Below are 24,298 nucleotides of genomic sequence, written 5' to 3' on the forward strand. Positions count from 1 at the left end.
CGTGCTACTAGACCTTAGTGCTGCCTTTGACACCATCGATCACCACATTCTTTTGGAGAGACTGGAAACCCAAATTGGTCTACACGGACAAGTTCTGGCCTGGTTTAGATCTTACCTGTCGGAAAGATATCAGTTTGTCTCTGTGAATGGTTTGTCCTCTGGCAAATCAACTGTACATTTCGGTGTTCCACAAGGTTCCGTTTTAGGACCACTATTGTTTACTCTATATATTTTACCTCTTGGGGATGTTATTCGAAAACATAATGTTAACTTTCACTGCTATGCGGATGACACACAGCTGTACATTTCAATGAAACATGGTGAAGCCCCAAAATTGCCCTCGCTAGAAGCCTGTGTTTCAGACATAAGGAAGTGGATGGCTGCAAACGTTCTACTTTTAAACTCGGACAAAACAGAGATGCTTGTTCTAGGTCCCAAGAAACAAAGAGATCTTCTGTTAAATCTGACAATTAATCTTGATGGTTGTAAAGTCGTCTCAAATAAAACTGTGAAGGACCTCGGGGTTACTCTTGACCCTGATCTCTCTTTTGACGAACATATCAAGACTGTTTCAAGGACAGCTTTTTTCCATCTACGTAACATTGCAAAAATCAGAAATTTTCTGTCCAAAAATGATGCAGAAAAATTAATCCATGCATTTGTTACTTCTAGGTTAGACTACTGCAATGCTCTACTTTCCGGCTACCCGGATAAAGCACTAAATAAACTTCAGTTAGTGCTAAATACGGCTGCTAGAATCCTGACTAGAACCAAGAAATTTGATCATATTACTCCAGTGCTAGCTTCCCTACACTGGCTTCCTGTTAAGGCAAGGGCTGATTTCAAGGTTTTACTGTTAACCTATAAAGCGTTACATGGGCTTGCTCCTACCTATCTTTCCGAGTTGGTCCTGCCGTACATACCTATACGTACGCTACGGTCACAAGACGCAGGCCTCCAAATTGTCCCTAGAATTTCTAAGCAAACAGCGGGAGGTAGGGCTTTCTCCTATAGATCTCCATTTTTATGGAACGGTCTGCCTACCCATGTGAGAGACGCAGACTCGGTCTCAACCTTTAAGTCTTTACTGAAGACTTATCTCTTCAGTAGGTCATATGATTGAGTGTAGTCTGGCCCAGGAGTGTGAAGGTGAACGGAAAGGCTCTGGAGCAACGAACCGCCCTTGCTGTCTCTGCCTGGCCGGTTCCCCTCTCTCCACTGGGATTCTCTGCCTCTAACCCTATTACAGGGGCTGAGTCACTGGCTTACTGGTGCTCTTTCATGCCGTCCCTGGGAGGGGTGCGTCACTTGAGTGGGTTGAGTTACTGACGTGATCTTCCTGTCTGGGTTGGCGCCCCCCCCTTGGTTTGTGCTGTGGTGGAGATCTTTGTGGGCTATACTCGGCCTTGTCTCAGGATTGTAAGTTGGTGGTTGAAGACATCCCTCTAGTGGTGTGGGGGCTGTGCTTTGGCTAAGTGGGTGGGGTTATATCCTTCCTGTTTGGCCCTGTCCGGGGGTTTCTTCTGATGGGGCCACAGTGTCTCCTGACCCCTCCTGTCTCAGCCTCCAGTATTTATGCTGCAGTAGTTTATGTGTCGGGGGGCTAGGGTCAGTTGGTTATACCTGGAGTACTTCTCCTATCTTATCCAGTGTCCTGTGTGAATTTAAGTATGCTCTCTCTAATTCTCTCGTTCTCTCTTTCTTTCTCTCTCTCGGAGAACCTGAGCCCTAGGACCATACGTCACGGCAAACCGGGCATGATGACTCCTTGCTGTCCCCAGTCCGCCTGGCCTTGCTGCTATTCCAGTTTCAGCTGTTCTGCCTGCGGTTATGGAACCCCTACCTGTCCCAGACCTGCTGTTTTCAACTCTTAATGATCGGCTATGAAAAGCCAACTGATATTTAATCCTGATTATTATTTGACCATGCTTGTCATTTATGAACATTTTGAAAATCTTGGCTCTCTCTAATTCTCTCCTTCTCTCTTTCTTTCTCTCTCTCGGAGGACCTGAGCCCTAGGACCATACGTCACGGCAAACCGGGCATGATGACTCCTTGCTGTCCCCAGTCCGCCTGGCCTTGCTGCTATTCCAGTTTCAGCTGTTCTGCCTGCGGTTAAGGAACCCCTACCTGTCCCAGACCTGCTGTTTTCAACTCTTATTAATGATCGGCTATGAAAAGCCAACTGATATTTATTCCTGATTATTATTTGACCATGCTTGTCATTTGTGAACATTTTGAAAATCTTGGCTCTCTCTAATTCTCTCTTTCTTTCTCTCTCTCGGAGGACCTGAGCCCTAGGACCATACGTCAGGACTACCGGGCATGATGACTCCTTGCTGTCCCCAGTCCGCCTGGCCTTGCTGCTATTCCAGTTTCAGCTGTTCTGCCTGCGGTTATGGAACCGCCACCTGTCCCAGACCTGCTATTTTCAACGCTTAATGATCGGCTATGAAAAGCCAACTGAAAATTATTCATGATTATTATTTGACCATGCTTGTCACTTATGAATATTTTGAACATCTTGGCATAGTTCTGTTATAATCTCCACCCGGCACAGCCAGAAGAGGACTGGCCACCCCTCATAGCCTGGTTCCTCTCTAGGTTTCTTCCTAGGTTTTGGCCTTTCTAGGGAGTTTTTCCTAGCCACCGTGCTTCTACACCTGCATTGCTTGCTGTTTGGGGTTTTAGGCTGGGTTTCTGTACAGCACTTCGAGACATTAGCTGATGTACGAAGGGCTATATAAAATAAACTTGATTTGATGATCACTGCCACAGGTAGACACACTCATACACAGATATCATCACCACTGGTAAACACACTCATACACAGATATCACTGCGACAGGCCGACTGTGTTTATCCTCACTCCAGCGGCAGGAAGGGGCAAGAGTGTCAGCCGCAAACACTCACTCACGCACACACGCACACATGCACACATGCACACACACAGCGCAGTCCATTTTCAGGAACAAAATAGAATTGTCTGTTTACCTGCAGGTGGACTGTACAAAACAAGTGTAGAAAGAGTGCATGTGTCTGTAGGGAGTGGTAGGTACAGTAGAGTGGTATTGGACTAGGACAGTTTTTTTTACCTTTATTTAACTAGGCATATCAATTAGGAACAAATTCTTATTTTCAATGACGGCCTAGGAACAGTGGGTTAACTGCCTTGTTCAGGGGCAGAACGACAGATTTTTACCTTGTCAGCTCAGGGATTTGATCTTGCAACCTTTCGGTTACTAGTCCAACGCGCTAACCACTAGGCTACGTGCCTCTAACCACTAGGCTACCTGCCTCTAACCACTAGGCTACCTGCCTCTAACCACTAGGCTACCTGCCGCCTCAAGGCGGTGTTTTTATGTTTTATACGTAGGACAAAGGTAAGCTTGTTTGATATTTTATCTTCTTACAGCTATTATGTTACATATACATTATTCATCCATTTTACATCATAGTTTTGTAAGCAGTGTTACATCAGAAATACAGTTTGAGATACACATTACACAACGGTACTAGTACATATCCCGTATACATGATATATGTTGTTTTTCCCCCTTTTTTAATGAGTTTGTTTTTGTGGTCTTTAAAAAATATATGTATAGTATTTACTGGTGCATTTTTTAGGAATGAATTAGTTATGTCAAGTTAAAGATCACAATGAACATTGACACTCCCCCCACAGTGCTGAACTTGCAGAATGGTGGTCAGTCAGCCAGCCAGCCAGTCAGCCAGTCAGACAGTCAGAGGATGTAAGAGGAAGGGTAATCCACACGGAAAGTATTGTTCCCCCACGGTCACAAACAGGCACACACACACAGACATACACACACCTACGTACACACACACACTCACACACACCTACACACACACCTACACACACACACACACACACACACACACATACGCACCATTGCCATTACCATTGCCCCACCTCTGGTTTACTGACCCCTGCCTGCCTTGACCTGTCTATTGCCTGACGCTATTGGATCATTAAAAATGTTGTTATATCGACGTGGTCTGCATCTGGGTCTTACCTTCCTACCTGATTGTGTGTGTTGCAGCTTTGCTGCATCAGATTTGATGGAGTCTGTTTTTGAATAAAGGAGGTATATTGTGTTTTACTGTGCCTCTTCTGTGCGGATTCATTTTGTTTTATAATACATGATATTTATCTTTCTGTGTGGATTTGTTTTGTTGTCACACCTGATATTTATCTTTCTGTGTGGATTTGTTTTGTTGTCCTACCTGATGTTTATCTTTCTGTGTGAATTCATTTTGTTTTATAATACCTGATATTTATCTTTCTGTGTGGATTCATTTTGTTTTATAATACCTGATGTTTATCTTTCTGTGTGGATTCATTTTGTTTTATAATACCTGATATTTATCTTTCTGTGTGGATTCATTTTGTTTTATAATACCTGATGTTTATCTTTCTGTGTGGATTCATTTTGTTTTATAATACCTGATGTTTATCTTTCTGTGTGAATTCATTTTGTTTTATAATACCTGATGTTTATCTTTCTGTGTGGATTCATTTTGTTTTATAATACCTGATGTTTATCTTTCTGTGTAGATTCATTTTGTTTTATAATACCTGATGTTTATCTTTCTGTGTGAATTCATTTTGTTTTATAATACCTGATGTTTATCTTTCTGTGTGAATTCATTTTGTTTTATAATACCTGATGTTTATCTTTCTGTGTGGATTCATTTTGTTTTATAATACCTGATGTTTATCTTTCTGTGTAGATTCATTTTGTTTTATAATACCTGATGTTTATCTTTCTGTGTGGATTCATTTTGTTTTATAATACCTGATGTTTATCTTTCTGTGTGGATTCATTTTGTTTTATAATACCTGATGTTTATCTTTCTGTGTGAATTCATTTTGTTTTATAATACCTGATGTTTATCTTTCTGTGTGGATTCATTTTGTTTTATAATACCTGATGTTTATCTTTCTGTGTGGATTCATTTTGTTTTATAATACCTGATGTTTATCTTTCTGTGTGGATTTGTTTTGTTTTATAATACCTGATGTATATCTTTCTGTGTGGATTCATTTTGTTTTATAATACCTGATGTTTATCTTTCTGTGTGAATTCATTTTGTTTTATAATACCTGATGTTTATCTTTCTGTGTGAATTCATTTTGTTTTATAATACCTGATGTTTATCTTTCTGTGTGGATTCATTTTGTTTTATAATACCTGATGTTTATCTTTCTGTGTGGATTCATTTTGTTTTATAATACCTGATGTTTATCTTTCTGTGTGAATTCATTTTGTTTTATAATACCTGATGTTTATCTTTCTGTGTGGATTTGTTTTGTTTTATAATACCTGATGTTTATCTTTCTGTGTGGATTCATTTTGTTTTATAATACCTGATGTTTATCTTTCTGTGTGGATTTGTTTTGTTTTATAATACCTGATGTTTATCTTTCTGTGTGGATTCATTTTGTTTTATAATACCTGATGTTTATCTTTCTGTGTGGATTTGTTTTGTTTTATAATACCTGATGTTTATCTTTCTGTGTAAAAGCAACAATGAAGCGATATGTCAGCAAGACAGAGATACCTGAGAGTTCTCTCTGATGTTTAGCATCTGTATTTATAGCTCTCCTTTTGCTAGAGCCTCACACACACACACGCACGCACGCACGCACGCACACACACACACACACACACACACACACACACACACACACACACACACACACACACACTAACACACTCCTCTGCTTCCTCCTATAATCCAGACGCGGTGCATTTTTCACCCGTAGATCAATCGTGCAGGCTGCAGTTAATATTTTCTCATGGATAAATCATTTATCTGTTTTTACCACCCAGTGAAAGATGGTCCTCTCTCTCTCTCTCTCTCTCTCTCTCTCTCTCTCTCTCTCTCTCTCTCTCTCTCTCTCTCTCTCTCTCTCTCTCTCGCTCTCTCTCTCAAAATGCGACCAAGTGAAATCAACTATGGTAAATCCAGCTAATCCAGCTGAAATCACGTGGTTGCATTTTGAGAATGGTTTGTGAATTGAACAAAAGTACATTAGTCTTCTCTCTCTCTCTTTCTCTCCCCCTCCATCTCTCTGTTTCAGTAATCATCAGTAAAAGGTGGGTAGTTGGTAGTGAATATAGTAGGTATAGTGAGTAGTAGTGGTTCTGTCTGATGGCTTTAACTGAATGCTGTGAGTGGCCTCTACTGGCTAACTAGGGGCAACATGAGTCATTCAGTACACACAAGCTGCAGCACCGTTATATTAACCACACACACACACACACACACACACACACACACACACACACACACACACACACACACACACACACACACACACACACACACATAGTAAAGCGTTTAGATTGTGGAATTATTCATATCTAGGCAAAATCATGTTCAATATCCCAGCATACTTACTTGAGGAAGTGTATAGTTCAGTGTGTGCTGTCCCTCTGTATGCTTGTATGTGCAGTATAGTATGTGAATAGCGCTAGCTAGCCTAGCGTCAGTGCTAGTGACGCAATGACTGGTGTTATGTAGAGACACAGCATAGATTTATAGATCTCTGCTAACAGAGGCAAGCAGACCCAGGAGACACTGTCCTTACATAAATACAATGAGAAGCATCGACCTATCACACAGCTAGATTTATCAGCGGGCCATACACCCATCAGTACAGCTCTGGAGTCTTGCACAGAGGAGCAACATATGCATCATGTGGATGGTAACCAGGGAAACAATGTGTCATTTGGTTGTGTTTTACTAGTTAGCTGGATTCACGATAGTTAGCTGGACATGGAATGAGTTGTTGGAGATATTAATGTTTATGCTCAATATGTAATTTATTACAATGTGTCAAAGAGTATTTCTTTTTTATTCTAGTAATTTAGCAGACATTCTTATCCAGAGTTGTCACGCCCTGACCATAGATTGCTTTGTATGTTTCTATGTTTTGTTTGGTCAGGGTGTGATGTGGGTGGGTATTCTATGTTTTATGTCTAGGTTGTCTATTTCTGTGTTTGGCCTAGTATGGTTCCCAATCAGAGGCAGGTGTTTGTCGTTGTCTCTGATTGAGAGCCATATTTAGGTAGCCTGTTTTCCTTTGGGTTTTTTGGGTGGTTATTTTCTGTATCCTGTGTTAGTGTTTTCACCATACGGGACTGTTTCGGGATGTTTGTTTTGTACTTTTGTTATTTCGTTCAGTGTTCTGTTTGATTTATTACATTTATCATTATGGACACTTACCACGCTGCGCTTTGGTCCTCCTCCTCTTCCAACCACGACAAGGTATTACAGAACCACCCACCAACCAAGGACCAAGCAGCGTGGTATCGGGCAGCAGCAATCTCCGGACTCATGGACATGGGAGGAGATTCTAGACGGAGAAGGACCCTGGACACAGGCTGGGGAATATTGCCGCCCCCGGGAAGAGCTGGAGGCAGCCAAAGCCGAGAGGCAGTGGTATGAGGAGGCAGCACGGCAGCGCGGCTGGAAGCCCGAGAGGCAGCCCCAAAAATGTTTTGGGGGGGAGGCACACGGGGTGTGTGGCTAAGTCAGGTAGGAGACCTGAGCCAACTTCCCGTGCTTACCGTGGAGAGAGGTGGTTCGGGCAGGCACCGTGTTATGCGGAGGAGCGCACAGTGTCTCCAGTACGTGTGCTTAGCCCGGTGCGCTACATTGCCGCTCCTCGTATCGGCCGGGCTAGAGTGGGCATCGAGCCAGGTGCGATGAAGCCTGCTCAGCGCATCTGGTCTCCAGTACGTCTCCTCGGTCCGTGTTATATGGCACCAGCCCTACGCACTGTCTCCCGTGGGTCTGCACAGCCCAGTGCGTCCTGTGCCTGCGCCCTGGAAGTGCCGGGGTAAAATCAACATCCAGCTAGGATGGGTTGTGCAGGTCCTTAGTTCGAGACCTCCAGTGTGCCTCCACGGACCAGTCTATCCTGTGGCTCATCCAAGGACCAGGCCTCCAGTAGATCTCTCCAGCCTGGTGAGTACTGTGCCTGTTCTAAGAACCAAGTCTCCTGTGTGTCCCTCCAGTCCGGACGCTACAGAGCCTCCCTCCAGTCCGGACCCTCCAGAGCCGCCCGTCTGTCCTGAACCGCCAGAGCCGCCCGTCTGTCCTGAGCCGCCTGAGCCGCCCGTCTGTCCTGAGCCGCCTGAGCCGCCCGTCTGTCCTGAGCCGCCTGAGCCGCCCGTCTGTCCTGAGCCGCCTGAGCCGTCCGTCTGTCCTGAGCCACCTGAGCCGTCCTTCAGTCAGGAGCCGCCTGAGCCGCCTTTCAGTCAGGAGCTGCCTGAGCCGCCTTTCAGTCAGGAGCCGCCTGAGCCACCCTTCAGTCCAGTCCAGCACACGCTTCTCTATAAGCCCAGATGAGCCCTGTGATATCCACCTCCGTGCATACCGATGTAGTCAAGCTGTCCTCCTCTTCCAGAGTCCTCTACACAGCCAGCTCAATGACAAATAGACTTATTTCACCAAAATCTAACAGTCACATTTAAATATAGACAAGCTAATGCAAAGGTCAACATTGTAATCTGCTCCTTTCATCTTTATAGAATTTCTGGAGTAGCACCATGATAAATCTAAAACAAGGCCATTTGTGTGTGTGTGTGTTGTGCGTGTGTGTGTGTGTGTGCGTGCGTGCTGATAGAAGCCCAACGATCAGAGGCTTTACTCACTTAGGGAGCGTTTTATTATAAATTCCATTGAGAAGCTATCCATGCACTGAGATGAGGGTATCCCACAACACCCAGTAAACCCAGTATACTTAACATCTTCTGTATACTTCTGTATCTTCTGTAATGTACCAATTGTTGTCAACACAATCACAGTATCGCGAAAATAAAATTGAAAATATCTGTGAAAATAAATGAGGACCAAAACATGTCAAATGCATAGTACAATAGCAAAGACCAGTGAAAAGCTGTACTTGTGGCGTGCTGAGAAGGATGGAAAGATTGAGAGCGCAAGGGAAAGAGAGGGAAAAGGTGGACAGGGGAGAAAGAGAGAGAGAGAGGAAACGTAACATTGAAGGGAGAGTTTGTGCCATTGAATGATGAAAATCCATATGTTATTGTGGCATCGTAAATGATGTCCAAACGTATGGACGGGCCAGCGAGGGGTGATCCTGAAACAGAGAGAGAAAGACAGAGAGGAAACAAATAGGCCCAATATCAGCAGGAGAGGCCCATTACGACACACACACACAGACACACACACACACACCGTAGTCACACATGCACGCATGCACACAGACACACACACACACACCGTAGTCACACATGCACGCATGCACACAGACACGCGCATGCATGAAAGCACACACTTACATGCACGCAACCAAGGCAGGGGGAGGAAAGGGGAGGTAGGGTGAGGATGGGGGGAGGCAATAGGAGGATGGGGGGAGGCAGGGGGAGGATTGGGGAGTATAAGGGGAGGATGGGGGGAGACAGGGGTAGGTAAGGGGAGGTAGGGTGAGGATGGGGGGAGACAGGGGGAGGTAAGGGGAGGTAGGGTGAGGATGGGGGGAGGCAAGACTGTAGCCCACCCTACAGTCATCTATAGGCTTCCCTACAGTCATCTATTGGCCTCTGTACAGTCATCTATAGGCCTCCCTACAATCATCTATAGGCCTCCCTACAATCATCTATAGGCCTCCCTACAGTAATCTATAGGCTTCCCTACAATCATCTATAGGTCTCCATACAGTCATCTATAGGCCTCCATACAGTCATCTATAGGCCTCCATACAGTCATCTATAGGTCTCCATACAGTCATCTATAGGCCTCCCTACAGTCATCTATAGGCCTCCCTACAGTCATCTATAGGCCTCCCTACAGTCATCTATAGGCCTCCCAACAGTCATCTATAGGCCTCCATACAGTCACCTATAGGCCTCCCAACAGTCATCTATAGGCCTCCCAACAGTCATCTATAGGCCTCCCTAAATTCATCTATAGCCCACCCTACTGTCATCTATAGTCCTCCCCACAGTCATCTATAGGCCTCGTAACAGTCATCTATAGGCCTCCCTACAGTCATCTATAGGTCTCCATACAGTCATCTATAGGCCTCCCAACAGTCATCTATAGGCCTCCCTAAATTCATCTATAGCCCACCCTACTGTCATCTATAGGCCTCCCTACAGTCATCTATAGCCCACCCTACTGTCATCTATAGTCCTCCCCACAGTCATCTATAGGCCTCCATACAGTCATCTATAGGTCTCCATACAGTCATCTATAGGCCTCCCTACAGTCATCTATAGGCCGCCATACAGTCATCTATAGGCCTCCATACAGTCATCTATAGGTCTCCATACAGTCATCTATAGGCCTCCCTACAGTCATCTATAGGCCGCCATACAGTCATCTATAGGCCTCCATACAGTCATCTATAGGTCTCCATACAGTCATCTATAGGTCTCCATACAGTCATCTATAGGCCTCCCTACAGTCATCTATAGACCTCTGTACAGTCATCTATAGGCATCCCTACTATCATCTATAGGTATCCCTACTGTCATCTATAGGCCTCCCTACAGTCATCTATAGGCCTCCATACAGTCATCTATAGGCCTCCCTACAGTCATCTATAGGCCTCCCTACAGTCATCTATAGGCCTCCTATCAGCCATCTATAGGTCTCAATACAGTCATCTATAGGCTTCCATACAGTCATCTATAGGCCTCCCGACAGTCATCTATAGGCCTCCCTACAGTCATCTATAGGCCTCCCTACAGTCATCTATAGGCCTCCTATCAGCCATCTATAGGTCTCCATACAGTCATCTGTAGGCCTCCATACAGTCATCTATAGGCCTCCATACAGTCATCTATAGGCCTCCATACAGTCATTTATAGGCCTCCCTACAGTCATCTATAGGCCTACCTACAGTCATCTATAGGCCTCCATACAGTCATCTATAGGCCTCCATACAGTCATCTATAGGCCTCCCTACAGTCATCTATAGGCCTCCCTACAGTCATCTATAGGCCTCCCTACAATCATCTATAGGCCTCCCTACAGTCATCTATAAGCCTCCATACAGTCATCTATAGGTCTCCATACAGTCATCTATAGGCCTCCCTACAGTCATCTATAGGCCTCCATACAGTCATCTATAGGCCTCCCTACAGTCATCTATAGGCCTCCCAACAGTCATCTATAGGCCTCCATACAGTCACCTATAGGCCTCCCAACAGTCATCTATAGGCCTCCCAACAGTCATCTATAGGCCTCCCTAAATTCATCTATAGCCCACCATACTGTCATCTATAGTCCTCCCCACAGTCATCTATAGGCCTCCATACAGTCATCTATAGGCCTCCCTACAGTCATCTATAGGTCTCCATACAGTCATCTATAGGCCTCCCAACAGTCATCTATAGGCCTCCCTAAATGCATCTATAGCCCACCCTACTGTCATCTATAGGCCTCCCTACAGGCATCTATAGCCCACCCTACTGTCATCTATAGTCCTCCCCACAGTCATCTATAGGCCTCCATACAGTCATCTATAGGTCTCCATACAGTCATCTATAGGCCTCCCTACAGTCATCTATAGGCCGCCATACAGTCATCTATAGGCCTCCATACAGTCATCTATAGGCCTCCATACAGTCATCTATAGGTCTCCATACAGTCATCTATAGGTCTCCATACAGTCATCTATAGGCCTCCCTACAGTCATCTATAGACCTCTGTACAGTCATCTATAGGCATCCCTACTGTAAACTATAGGTATCCCTACTGTCATCTATAGGCCTCCCTACAGACATCTATAGGCCTACCTACAGTCATCTATAGACCTCCCTACAGTCATCTATAGGCCTACCTACAGTCATCTATAGGCCTCCCTACAGTCATCTATAGGCCTCCATACAGTCATCTATAGGCCTCCATACAGTCATCTATAGGCCTCCCTACAGTCATGTATAGGCCTCCCTACAGTCATCTATTGGCCTCCTATCAGCCATCTATAGGTCTCAATACAGTCATCTATAGGCTTCCATACAGTCATCTATAGGCCTCCCTACAGTCATCTATAGGCCTCCCGACAGCCATCTATAGGCCTCCCTACAGTCATCTATAGGCCTCCCTACAGTCATCTATAGGCCTCCTATCAGCCATCTATAGGTCTCCATACAGTCATCTGTAGGCCTCCATACAGTCATCTATAGGCTTCCATACAGTCATCTATAGGCCTCCATACAGTCATCTATAGGCCTCCATACAATCATCTATAGGTATCCCTACTGTCGTCTATAGGTCTCCATACAGTCATCTATAGGCATCCCTACAGTTATATATAGGCCTCTGTACAGTCATCTATATGTCTCCATACAGTCATCTATAGGCCTCCCAACAGTCATCTATAGGCCTCCCTAAATTCATCTATAGCCCACCCTACTGTCATCTATAGTCCTCCCAACAGTCATCTATACGTCTCCATACAGTCATCTATAGGCCTCCCTACAGTCATCTATAGTCCTCCCCACAGTCATCTATAGGCCTCCATACAGTCATCTATAGGCCTCCATACAGTCATATATAGGCCTCCATACAGTCATCTATATGTCTCCATACAATCATCTATAGGCCTCCCAACAGTCATCTATAGGCCTCCCTAAATTCATCTATAGCCCACCCTACTGTCATCTATAGTCCTCCCAACAGTCATCTATAGGCCTCCATACAGTCATCTATAGGCCTTCCTACAGTCATCTATAGTCCTCCCCACAGTCATCTATAGGCCTCCATACAGTCATCTATAGGCCTCCATACAGTCATCTATAGGCCTCCATACAGTCATCTATAGGTCTCCATACAGTCATCTATAGGCCTCCCTACAGTCATCTATAGGCCTCCCTACAGTCATCTATAGGCCTCCTATCAGCCATCTATAGGTCTCAATACGGTCATCTATAGGCTTCCATACAGTCATCTATAGGCCTCCCTACAGTCATCTATAGGCCTCCCTACAGTCATCTATAGGCCTCCCTAGAGTCATCTATAGGCCTCCCTACAGTCATCTATAGGCTTCCATACAGTCATCTATAGGCCTCCCTACAGTCATCTATAGGCCTCCCTACAGTCATCTATAGGCCTCCTATCAGCCATCTATAGGTCTCCATACAGTCATCTATAGGCCTCCATACAGTCATCTATAGGCCTCCATACAGTCATCTATAAGCCTCCATACAGTCATCTATAGGTCTCCATACAGTCATCTATAGGCCTCCCTACAGTCATCTATAGGCCTCCATACAGTCATCTATAGGCCTCCCTACAGTCATCTATAGGCCTCCCAACAGTCATCTATAGGCCTCCATACAGTCACCTATAGGCCTCCCAACAGTCATCTATAGGCCTCCCAACAGTCATCTATAGGCCTCCCTAAATTCATCTATAGCCCACCCTACTGTCATCTATAGTCCTCCCCACAGTCATCTATAGGCCTCCATACAGTCATCTATAGGCCTCCCTACAGTCATCTATAGGTCTCCATACAGTCATCTATAGGCCTCCCAACAGTCATCTATAGGCCTCCCTAAATGCATCTATAGCCCACCCTACTGTCATCTATAGGCCTCCCTACAGTCATCTATAGACCTCTGTACAGTCATCTATAGGCATCCCTACTGTAAACTATAGGTATCCCTACTGTCATCTATAGGCCTCCCTACAGACATCTATAGGCCTACCTACAGTCATCTATAGACCTCCCTACAGTCATCTATAGGCCTACCTACAGTCATCTATAGGCCTCCCTACAGTCATCTATAGGCCTCCATACAGTCATCTATAGTCCTCCATACAGTCATCTATAGGCCTCCCTACAGTCATCTATAGGCCTCCCTACAGTCATCTATAGGCCTCCTATCAGCCATCTATAGGTCTCAATACAGTCATCTATAGGCCTCCATACAGTCATCTATAGGCCTCCCTACAGTCATCTATAGGCCTCCCTACAGTCATCTATAGGCCTCCTATCAGCCATCTATAGGTCTCAATACAGTCATCTATAGGCTTCCATACAGTCATCTATAGGCCTCCCTACAGTCATCTATAGGCCTCCCTACAGTCATCTATAGGCCTCCCTACAGTCATCTATAGGCCTCCCTACAGTCATCTATAGGCCTCCCTACAATCATCTATAGGCCTCCCTACAGTCATCTATAGGCCTCCCTACAATCATCTATAGGTCTCCATACAGTCATCTATAGGCCTCCATACAGTCATCTATAGGCCTCCATACAGTCATCTATAAGCCTCCATACAGTCATCTATAGGTCTCCATACAGTCATCTATAGGCCTCCATACAGTCATCTATAGGCCTCCCTACAGTCATCTATAGGCCTCCCAACTGTCATCTATAGGCCTCCATACAGTCACCTATAGGCCTCCCAACAGTCATCTATAGGCCTCCCAACAGTCATCTATAGGCCTCCCTAAATTCATCTATAGCCCACCCTACTGTCATCTATAGTCCTCCCCACAGTCATCTATAGGCCTCCATACAGTCATCTATAGGCCTCCCTACAGTCATCTATAGGTCTCCATACAGTCATCTATAGGCCTCCCAACAGTCATCTATAGGCCTCCCTAAATGCATCTATAGCCCACCCTACTGTCATCTATAGGCCTCCCTACAGTCATCTATAGCCCACCCTACTGTCATCTATAGTCCTCCCCACAGTCATCTATAGGCCTCCATACAGTCATCTATAGGTCTCCATACAGTCATCTATAGGCCTCCCTACAGTCATCTATAGGCCGCCATACAGTCATCTATAGGCCTCCATACAGTCATCTATAGGTCTCCATACAGTCATCTATAGGTCTCCATACAGTCATCTATAGGCCTCCCTACAGTCATCTATAGACCTCTGTACAGTCATCTATAGGCATCCCTACTGTAAACTATAGGTATCCCTACTGTCATCTATAGGCCTCCCTACAGACATCTATAGGCCTACCTACAGTCATCTATAGACCTCCCTACAGTCATCTATAGGCCTACCTACAGTCATCTATAGGCCTCCCTACAGTCATCTATAGGCCTCCATACAGTCATCTATAGGCCTCCATACAGTCATCTATAGGCCTCCCTACAGTCATCTATAGGCCTCCCTACAGTCATCTATAGGCCTCCTATCAGCCATCTATAGGTCTCAATACAGTCATCTATAGGCTTCCATACAGTCATCTATAGGCCTCCCTACAGTCATCTATAGGCCTCCCGACAGTCATCTATAGGCCTCCCTACAGTCATCTATAGGCCTCCCTACAGTCATCTATAGGCCTCCTATCAGCCATCTATAGGTCTCCATACAGTCATCTGTAGGCCTCCATACAGTCATCTATAGGCTTCCATACAGTCATCTATAGGCCTCCATACAGTCATCTATAGGCCTCCATACAGTCATCTATAGGTATCCCTACTGTCGTCTATAGGTCTCCATACAGTCATCTATAGGCATCCCTACAGTTATATATAGGCCTCTGTACAGTCATCTATAGGCCTCCCAACAGTCATCTATAGACCTCCATACAGTCACCTATAGGCCTCCCAACAGTCATCTATAGGCCTCCCAACAGTCATCTATAGGCCTCCATACAGTCATCTATAGGCCTCCCTACAGTCATCTATAGTCCTCCCCACAGTCATCTATAGGCCTCCATACAGTCATCTATATGTCTCCATACAGTCATCTATAGGCCTCCCAACAGTCATCTATAGGCCTCCCTAAATTCATCTATAGCCCACCCTACTGTCATCTATAGTCCTCCCAACAGTCATCTATACGCCTCCATACAGTCATCTATAGGCCTCCCTACAGTCATCTATAGTCCTCCCCACAGTCATCTATAGGCCTCCATACAGTCATCTATAGGCCTCCATACAGTCATCTATAGGCCTCCATACAGTCATCTATATGTCTCCATACAATCATCTATAGGCCTCCCAACAGTCATCTATAGGCCTCCCTAAATTCATCTATAGCCCACCCTACTGTCATCTATAGTCCTCCCAACAGTCATCTATAGGCCTCCATACAGTCATCTATAGGCCTCCCTACAGTCATCTATAGTCCTCCCCACAGTCATCTATAGGCCTCCATACAGTCATCTATAGGCCTCCATACAGTCATCTATAGGCCTCCATACAGTCATCTATAGGTCTCCATACAGTCATCTATAGGCCTCCCTACAGCCATCTATAGGCCTCCCTACAGTCATCTATAGGCCTCCTATCAGCCATCTATAGGTCTCAATACGGTCATCTATAGGCTTCCATACAGTCATCTATAGGCCTCCCTACAGTCATCTATAGGCCTCCCTACAGTCATCTATAGGCCTCCCTACAGGCATCTATAGGCCTCCCTACAGTCATCTATAGGCTTCCATACAGTCATCTATAGGCCTCCCTACAGTCATCTATAGGCCTCCCTACAGTCATCTATAGGCCTCCTATCAGCCATCTATAGGTCTCCATACAGTCATCTATAGGCCTCCATACAGTCATCTATAGGCCTCCATACAGTCATCTATAAGCCTCCATACAGTCATCTATAGGTCTCCATACAGTCATCTATAGGCCTCCCTACAGTCATCTATAGGCCTCCATACAGTCATCTATAGGCCTCCCTACAGTCATCTATAGGCCTCCCAACAGTCATCTATAGGCCTCCATACAGTCACCTATAGGCCTCCCAACAGTCATCTATAGGCCTCCCAACAGTCATCTATAGGCCTCCCTAAATTCATCTATAGCCCACCCTACTGTCATCTATAGTCCTCCCCACAGTCATCTATAGGCCTCCATACAGTAATCTATAGGCCTCCCTACAGTCATCTATAGGTCTCCATACAGTCATCTATAGGTCTCCATACAGTCATCTATAGGCCTCCCTACAGTCATCTATAGGCCGCCATACAGTCATCTATAGGCCTCCATACAGTCATCTATAGGTCTCCATACAGTCATCTATAGGTCTCCATACAGTCATCTATAGCCCACCCTACTGTCATCTATAGGCCTCCCTACAGTCATCTATAGCCCACCCTACTGTCATCTATAGTCCTCCCCACAGTCATCTATAGGCCTCCATACAGTCATCTATAGGTCTCCATACAGTCATCTATAGGCCTCCCTACAGTCATCTATAGGCCGCCATACAGTCATCTATAGGCCTCCATACAGTCATCTATAGGCCTCCATAAAGTCATCTATAGGTCTCCCTACAGTCATCTATAGACCTCTGTACAGTCATCTATAGGCATCCCTACTGTAAACTATAGGTATCCCTACTGTCATCTATAGGCCTCCCTACAGACATCTATAGGCCTACCTACAGTCATCTATAGACCTCCCTACAGTCATCTATAGGCCTACCTACAGTCATCTATAGGCCTCCCTACAGTCATCTATAGGCCTCCATACAGTCATCTATAGGCCTCCATACAGTCATCTATAGGCCTCCCTACAGTCATCTATAGGCCTCCCTACAGTCATCTATAGGCCTCCTATCAGCCATCTATAGGTCTCAATACAGTCATCTATAGGCTTCCATACAGTCATCTATAGGCCTCCCTACAGTCATCTATAGGCCTCCCGACAGTCATCTATAGGCCTCCCTACAGTCATCTATAGGCCTCCCTACAGTCATCTATAGGCCTCCTATCAGCCATCTATAGGTCTCCATACAGTCATCTGTAGGCCTCCATACAGTCATCTATAGGCTTCCATACAGTCATCTATAGGCCTCCATACAGTCATCTATAGGCCTCCATACAGTCATCTATAGGTATCCCTACTGTCGTCTATAGGTCTCCATACAGTCATCTATAGGCATCCCTACAGTTATATATAGGCCTCTGTACAGTCATCTATAGGCCTCCCAACAGTCATCTATAGACCTCCATACAGTCACCTATAGGCCTCCCAACAGTCATCTATAGGCCTCCCAACAGTCATCTATAGGCCTCCATACAGTCATCTATAGGCCTCCCTACAGTCATCTATAGTCCTCCCCACAGTCATCTATAAGCCTCCATACAGTCATCTATATGTCTCCATACAGTCATCTATAGGCCTCCCAACAGTCATCTATAGGCCTCCCTAAATTCATCTATAGCCCACCCTACTGTCATCTATAGTCCTCCCAACAGTCATCTATACGCCTCAATACAGTCATCTATAGTCCTCCCCACAGTCATCTATAGGCCTCCATACAGTCATCTATAGGCCTCCATACAGTCATCTATAGGCCTCCATACAGTCATCTATATGTCTCCATACAATCATCTATAGGCCTCCCAACAGTCATCTATAGGCCTCCCTAAATTCATCTATAGCCCACCCTACTGTCATCTATAGTCCTCCCAACAGTCATCTATAGGCCTCCATACAGTCATCTATAGGCCTCCCTACAGTCATCTATAGTCCTCCCCACAGTCATCTATAGGCCTCCATACAGTCATCTATAGGCCTCCATATAGTCATCTATAGGCCTCCATAGAGTCATCTATAGGCCTCCATACAGTCATCTATAGGCTTCCATACAGTCATCTATAGGCCTCCATACAGTCATCTATAGGCCTCCATACAGTCATCTATAAGCATCCCTACTGTCATCTATAGGTATCCCTACTGTCATCTATAGGCCTCCCTACAGTCATCTATAGGCCTACCTACAGTCATATATAGGCCTCCCTACAGTCATCTATAGGCCTCCCTACAGTCATCTATAGGCCTCATATCAGCCATCTATAGGTCTCAATACAGTCATCTATAGGCTTCCATAGAGTCATCTATAGGCCTCCCTACAGTCATCTATAGGCCTCCCTACAGTCATCTATAGGCCTCCCTACAGTCATCTATAGGCCTCCTATCAGCCATCTATAGGTCTCCATACAGTCATCTATAGGCCTCCATACAGTCATCTATAGGTATCCCTACAGTCATCTATATGTCTCCATACAGTCATCTATAGGCCTCCATACAGTCGTCTATAGGCCTCCCTACAGTCATCTATAGGCCTCCATACAGTCATCTATAGGCCTCCCTACAGTCATCTATAGGCTTCCATACAGTCATCTATAGGCCTCCATACAGTCATCTATAGGCCTCCATACAGTCATCTATAGGTATCCCTACAGTCATCTATATGTCTCCATACAGTCATCTATAGGCCTCCATACAGTCGTCTATAGGTCTCCATACAGTCATCTATAGGCATCCCTACAGTTATATATAGGCCTCTGCACAGTCATCTATAGGCCTCCCAACAGTCATCTATAGGCCTCCCAACATTCATCTATAGGCCTCCCTAAATTCATCTATAGCCCACCCTACTGTCATCTATAGTCCTCCCAACAGTCATCTATAGGCCTCCATACAGTCATCTATAGGCCTCCCTACAGTCATCTATAGTCGTCCCCACAGTCATCTATAGGCCTCCATACAGTCATCTATAGGCCTCCATACAGTCATCTATAGGCCTCCATACAGTCATCTATAGGCTTCCATACAGTCATCTGTAGGGCTCCATACAGTCATCTATAGGTCTCCATACAGTCATCTATATGTCTCCATACAGTCATCTATAGGCCTCCCTACAGTCATCCAAAGGCCTCCTTACAATCATCTATAGGCCTCCATACAGTCATCTATAGTCCTCCCTACAGTCATCTATAGGCCTCCCTACAGTCATCTATAGGCCTCCATACAGTCATCTATAGGTCTCCATACAGTCATCTATAGGCCTCCCTACAGTCATCTATAGGCCTCCCTACAGTCATCTATAGGCCTCCCTACAGTCATCTATAGGCCTCCATACAGTCATCTATAGGCCTCCCTACAGTCATCTATAGGTCTCCATACAGTCATCTATAGGCCTCCATACAGTCATCTATAGGTCTCCATACAGTCATCTATAGGCCTCCATACAGTCATCTATAGGCCTCCCTACAGTCATCTATAGGCCTCCCAACAGTCATCTATAGGCCTCCATACAGTCATCTATAGGCCTCCATATAGTCATCTATAGGCCTCCATAGAGTCATCTATAGGCCTCCATACAGTCATCTATAGGCTTCCATACAGTCATCTATAGGCCTCCATACAGTCATCTATAAGCATCCCTACTGTCATCTATAGGTATCCCTACTGTCATCTATAGGCCTCCCTACAGTCATCTATAGGCCTACCTACAGTCATATATAGGCCTCCCTACAGTCATCTATAGGCCTCCCTACAGTCATCTATAGGCCTCATATCAGCCATCTATAGGTCTCAATACAGTCATCTATAGGCTTCCATAGAGTCATCTATAGGCCTCCCTACAGTCATCTATAGGCCTCCCTACAGTCATCTATAGGCCTCCATACAGTCATCTATAGGCCTCCCTACAGTCATCTATAGGCTTCCATACAGTCATCTATAGGCCTCAATACAGTCATCTATAGGCCTCCATACAGTCATCTATAGGTATCCCTACAGTCATCTATATGTCTCCAAACAGTCATCTATAGGCCTCCATACAGTCGTCTATAGGTCTCCATACAGTCATCTATAGGCATCCCTACAGTTATATATAGGCCTCTGTACAGTCATCTATAGGCCTCCCAACAGTCATCTATAGGCCTCCCAACAGTCATCTATAGGCCTCCCTAAATTCATCTATAGCCCACCCTACTGTCATCTATAGTCCTCCCAACAGTCATCTATAGGCCTCCATACAGTCATCTATAGGCCTCCCTACAGTCATCTATAGTCCTCCCCACAGTCATCTATAGGCCTCCATACAGCCATCTATAGGCCTCCATACAGTCATCTATAGGCCTCCATACAGTCATCTATAGGTCTCCATACAGTCATCTATATGTCTCCATACAGTCATCTATAGGCCTCCCTACAGTCATCCAAAGGCCTCCTTACAATCATCTATAGGCCTCCATACAGTCATCTATAGTCCTCCCTACAGTCATCTATAGGCCTCCCTACAGTCATCTATAGGCCTCCATACAGTCATCTATAGGTCTCCATACAGTCATCTATAGGCCCCCATACAGTCATCTATAGGCCTCCATACAGTCATCTATAGGCCTCCATACAGTCATCTATAGGCTTCCATACAGTCATCTATAGGCCTCCATACAGTCATCTATAGGCCTCCATACAGTCATCTATAGGCCTCCATACAGTCATCTATAAGCATCCCTACTGTCATCTATAGCTATCCCTACTGTCATCTATAGGCCTCCCTACAGTCATCTATAGGCCTACCTACAGTCATCTATAGGCCTCCCTACAGTCATCTATAGGCCTCCATACAGTCATCTATAGGCCTCCATACAGTCATCTATAGGTCTCCATACAGTCATCTATAGGCCTCCATACAGTCATCTATAGGCCTCGCTACAGTCATCTATAGGCCTCCCTACAGTCATCTATAGGCCTACCTACAGTCATTTATAGGCCTCCCTACAGTCATCTATAGGCCTCCATACAGTCATCTATAGGTCTCCATACAGTCATCTATAGGCCTCCATACAATCATCTATAGGCCTCCATACAGTCATCTATAGGCCTCCCTACAGTCATCTGTAGGCCAGAAATAGCATATATAGCAAATATTCACTTACCTTTGATGATCTTCATCAGAATGCACTCCCAGGAATCCCAGTTCCACAATAAACGTTTGATTTGTTCGATAAAGTCCATAATTTATGTCCAAATACCTCCTTTTTGTTTGCGCATTTAGTACACAATGCAAACTCACGAGGCGCAGGCAAGTCCAGGCGAAAGTTCAGACGAAAAGTCATATTACAGTTCGTAGAAACATATCAAACGAAGTATAGAATCAATCTTTAGGATGTTTTTATCATACATCTTCAATAATGTTCCAACCGGAGAATTCCGGTTGCGCAATGGAGCGCAAACTAACTCTCACGTGAACGCGCGTGGTCAGCTCATGCCACTCTGGCAGACCTCTGACTCATTCAGCTCCCATTCCCCCATCCTTCACAGTAGAAGCATCAAACAAGGTTTTAAAGACTGTTGACATCTAGTGGAAGCCTTGGGAAGTGCAATATGACCCCATAGACACTGTATATTCGATAGGCAATGACTTGAAAAACTACACACCTCCGATTTCCCACTTCCTGGTTGCATTTTTTCTCAGGTTTTTGCCTGCAATATGAGTTCTGTTATACTCACAGACATCATTCAAACTGTTTGAGAAACGTCAGAGTGTTTTCTATCCAAATATACTAATTATATGCATATTCTAGGTTTTATGGCTGAGTAGCAGGCAGTTTAATTTGGGCACGCTTTTCATCCAAAATTCCGAATGCTGCCCCCTACCCTAGTGAAGTTAACAGAGGAGCATAGGCAGTGATGTGTCCTATAAGGAGCATTGTTGGCAAATCTGATGACCGAATGGTAAAGAACATCTAGCTGCACAAGTGCACCCTTACCTGCTGATCTATAAATTATGTCTCCGTAATCTAGCATGGGTAGGATGGTCATCTGAATCAGGATTAGTTTGGCAGCTGGGGTGAAAGAGTAGCGATTACGATAGAGGAAACCAAGTCTAGATTTAACTTTAGCCTGCAGCTTTGATATGTGCTTAGAGAAGGACAGTGTACCGTCTAGCCATGCTCCCAAGTACTTGTATGAGGTGACTACCTCAAGCTCTAAACCCTCAGAGGTAGTATTCACACCTGTGGGGAGAGGGGCACTCTTCTTACCAAACCACATGAACTTTGTTTTGGAGGTGTTCAGAACAAGGTTAAGGGTAGAGAAAGCTTGTTGGACACTATGAAAGCTTTGTTGTAGAGCATTTAACACAAAATCGGGGGAGGGGCCAGCTGAGTATAAGACTGTATCATCTGCACATACAGTGGGGAGAACAAGTATTTGATACACTGCCGATTTTGCAGGTTTTCCTACTTACAAAGCATGTAGAGGTCTGTAATTTTTATCATAGGTACACTTCAACTGTGAGAGACGGAATTTAAAACAAAAATCCAGAAAATCACATTGTATGATTTTTAAGTAATTAATTCGCATTTTATTGCATGACATAAGTATTTGATCACCTACCAACCAGTAAGAATTCCGGCTCTCACAGACCTGTTAGTTTTTCTTTAAGAAGCCCTCCTGTTCTCCACTCATTACCTGTATTAACTGCACCTGTTTGAACTCGTTACCTGTATAAAAGACACCTGTCCACCCACTCAATCAAACAGACTCCAACCTCTCCACAATGGCCAAGACCAGAGAGCTGTGTAAGGACATCAGGGATAAAATTGTAGACCTGCACAAGGCTGGGATGGGCTACAGGACAATAGGTAAGCAGCTTGGTGAGAAGGCAACAACTGTTGGCGCAATTATTAGAAAATGGAAGAAGTTCAAGATGACGGTCAATCACCCTCGGTCTGGGGCTCCATGCAAGATCTCACCTCGTGGGGCATCAATGATCATGAGGAAGGTGAGGGATCAGCCCAGAACTACACGGCAGGACCTGGTCAATGACCTGAAGAGAGCTGGGACCACAGTCTCAAAGAAAACCATTAGTAACACACTACGCCGTCATGGATTAAAATCCTGCAGCGCACGCAAGGTCCCCCTGCTCAAGCCAGCGCATGTCCAGGCCCGTCTGAAGTTTGCCAATGACCATCTGGATGATCCAGAGGAGGAATTGGAGAAGGTCATGTGGTCTGATGAGACAAAAATAGAGCTTTTTGGTCTAAACTCCACTCGCCGTGTTTGGAGGAAGAAGAAGGATTAGTACAACCCCAAGAACACCATCCTAACCGTGAAGCTTGGAGGTGGAAACATCATTCTTTGGGGATGCTTTTCTGCAAAGGGGACAGGACGACTGCACCGTATTGAGGGGAGGATGGATGGGGCCATGCATCGCGAGATCTTGGCCAACAACCTCCTTCCCTCAGTAAGAGCATTGAAGATAGGTCGTGGCTGGGTCTTCCAGCATGACAACGACCCGAAACACACAGCCAGGGCAACTAAGGAGTGGCTCCGTAAGAAGCATCTCAAGGTCCTGGAGTGGCCTAGCCAGTCTCCAGACCTGAACCCAATAGAAAATCTTTGGAGGGAGCTGAAAGTCCGTATTGCCCGGCGACAGCCCCGAAACCTGAAGGATCTGGAGAAGGTCTGTATGGAGGAGTGGGCCAAAATCCCTGCTGCAGTGTGTGCAAACCTGGTCAAGAACTACAGGAAACGTATGATCTCTGTAATTGCAAACAAAGGTT

Source organism: Salvelinus alpinus, chromosome 25 (assembly GCF_045679555.1).
Source record: "Salvelinus alpinus chromosome 25, SLU_Salpinus.1, whole genome shotgun sequence".
Taxonomy (NCBI): Eukaryota; Metazoa; Chordata; class Actinopteri; order Salmoniformes; family Salmonidae; genus Salvelinus; species Salvelinus alpinus.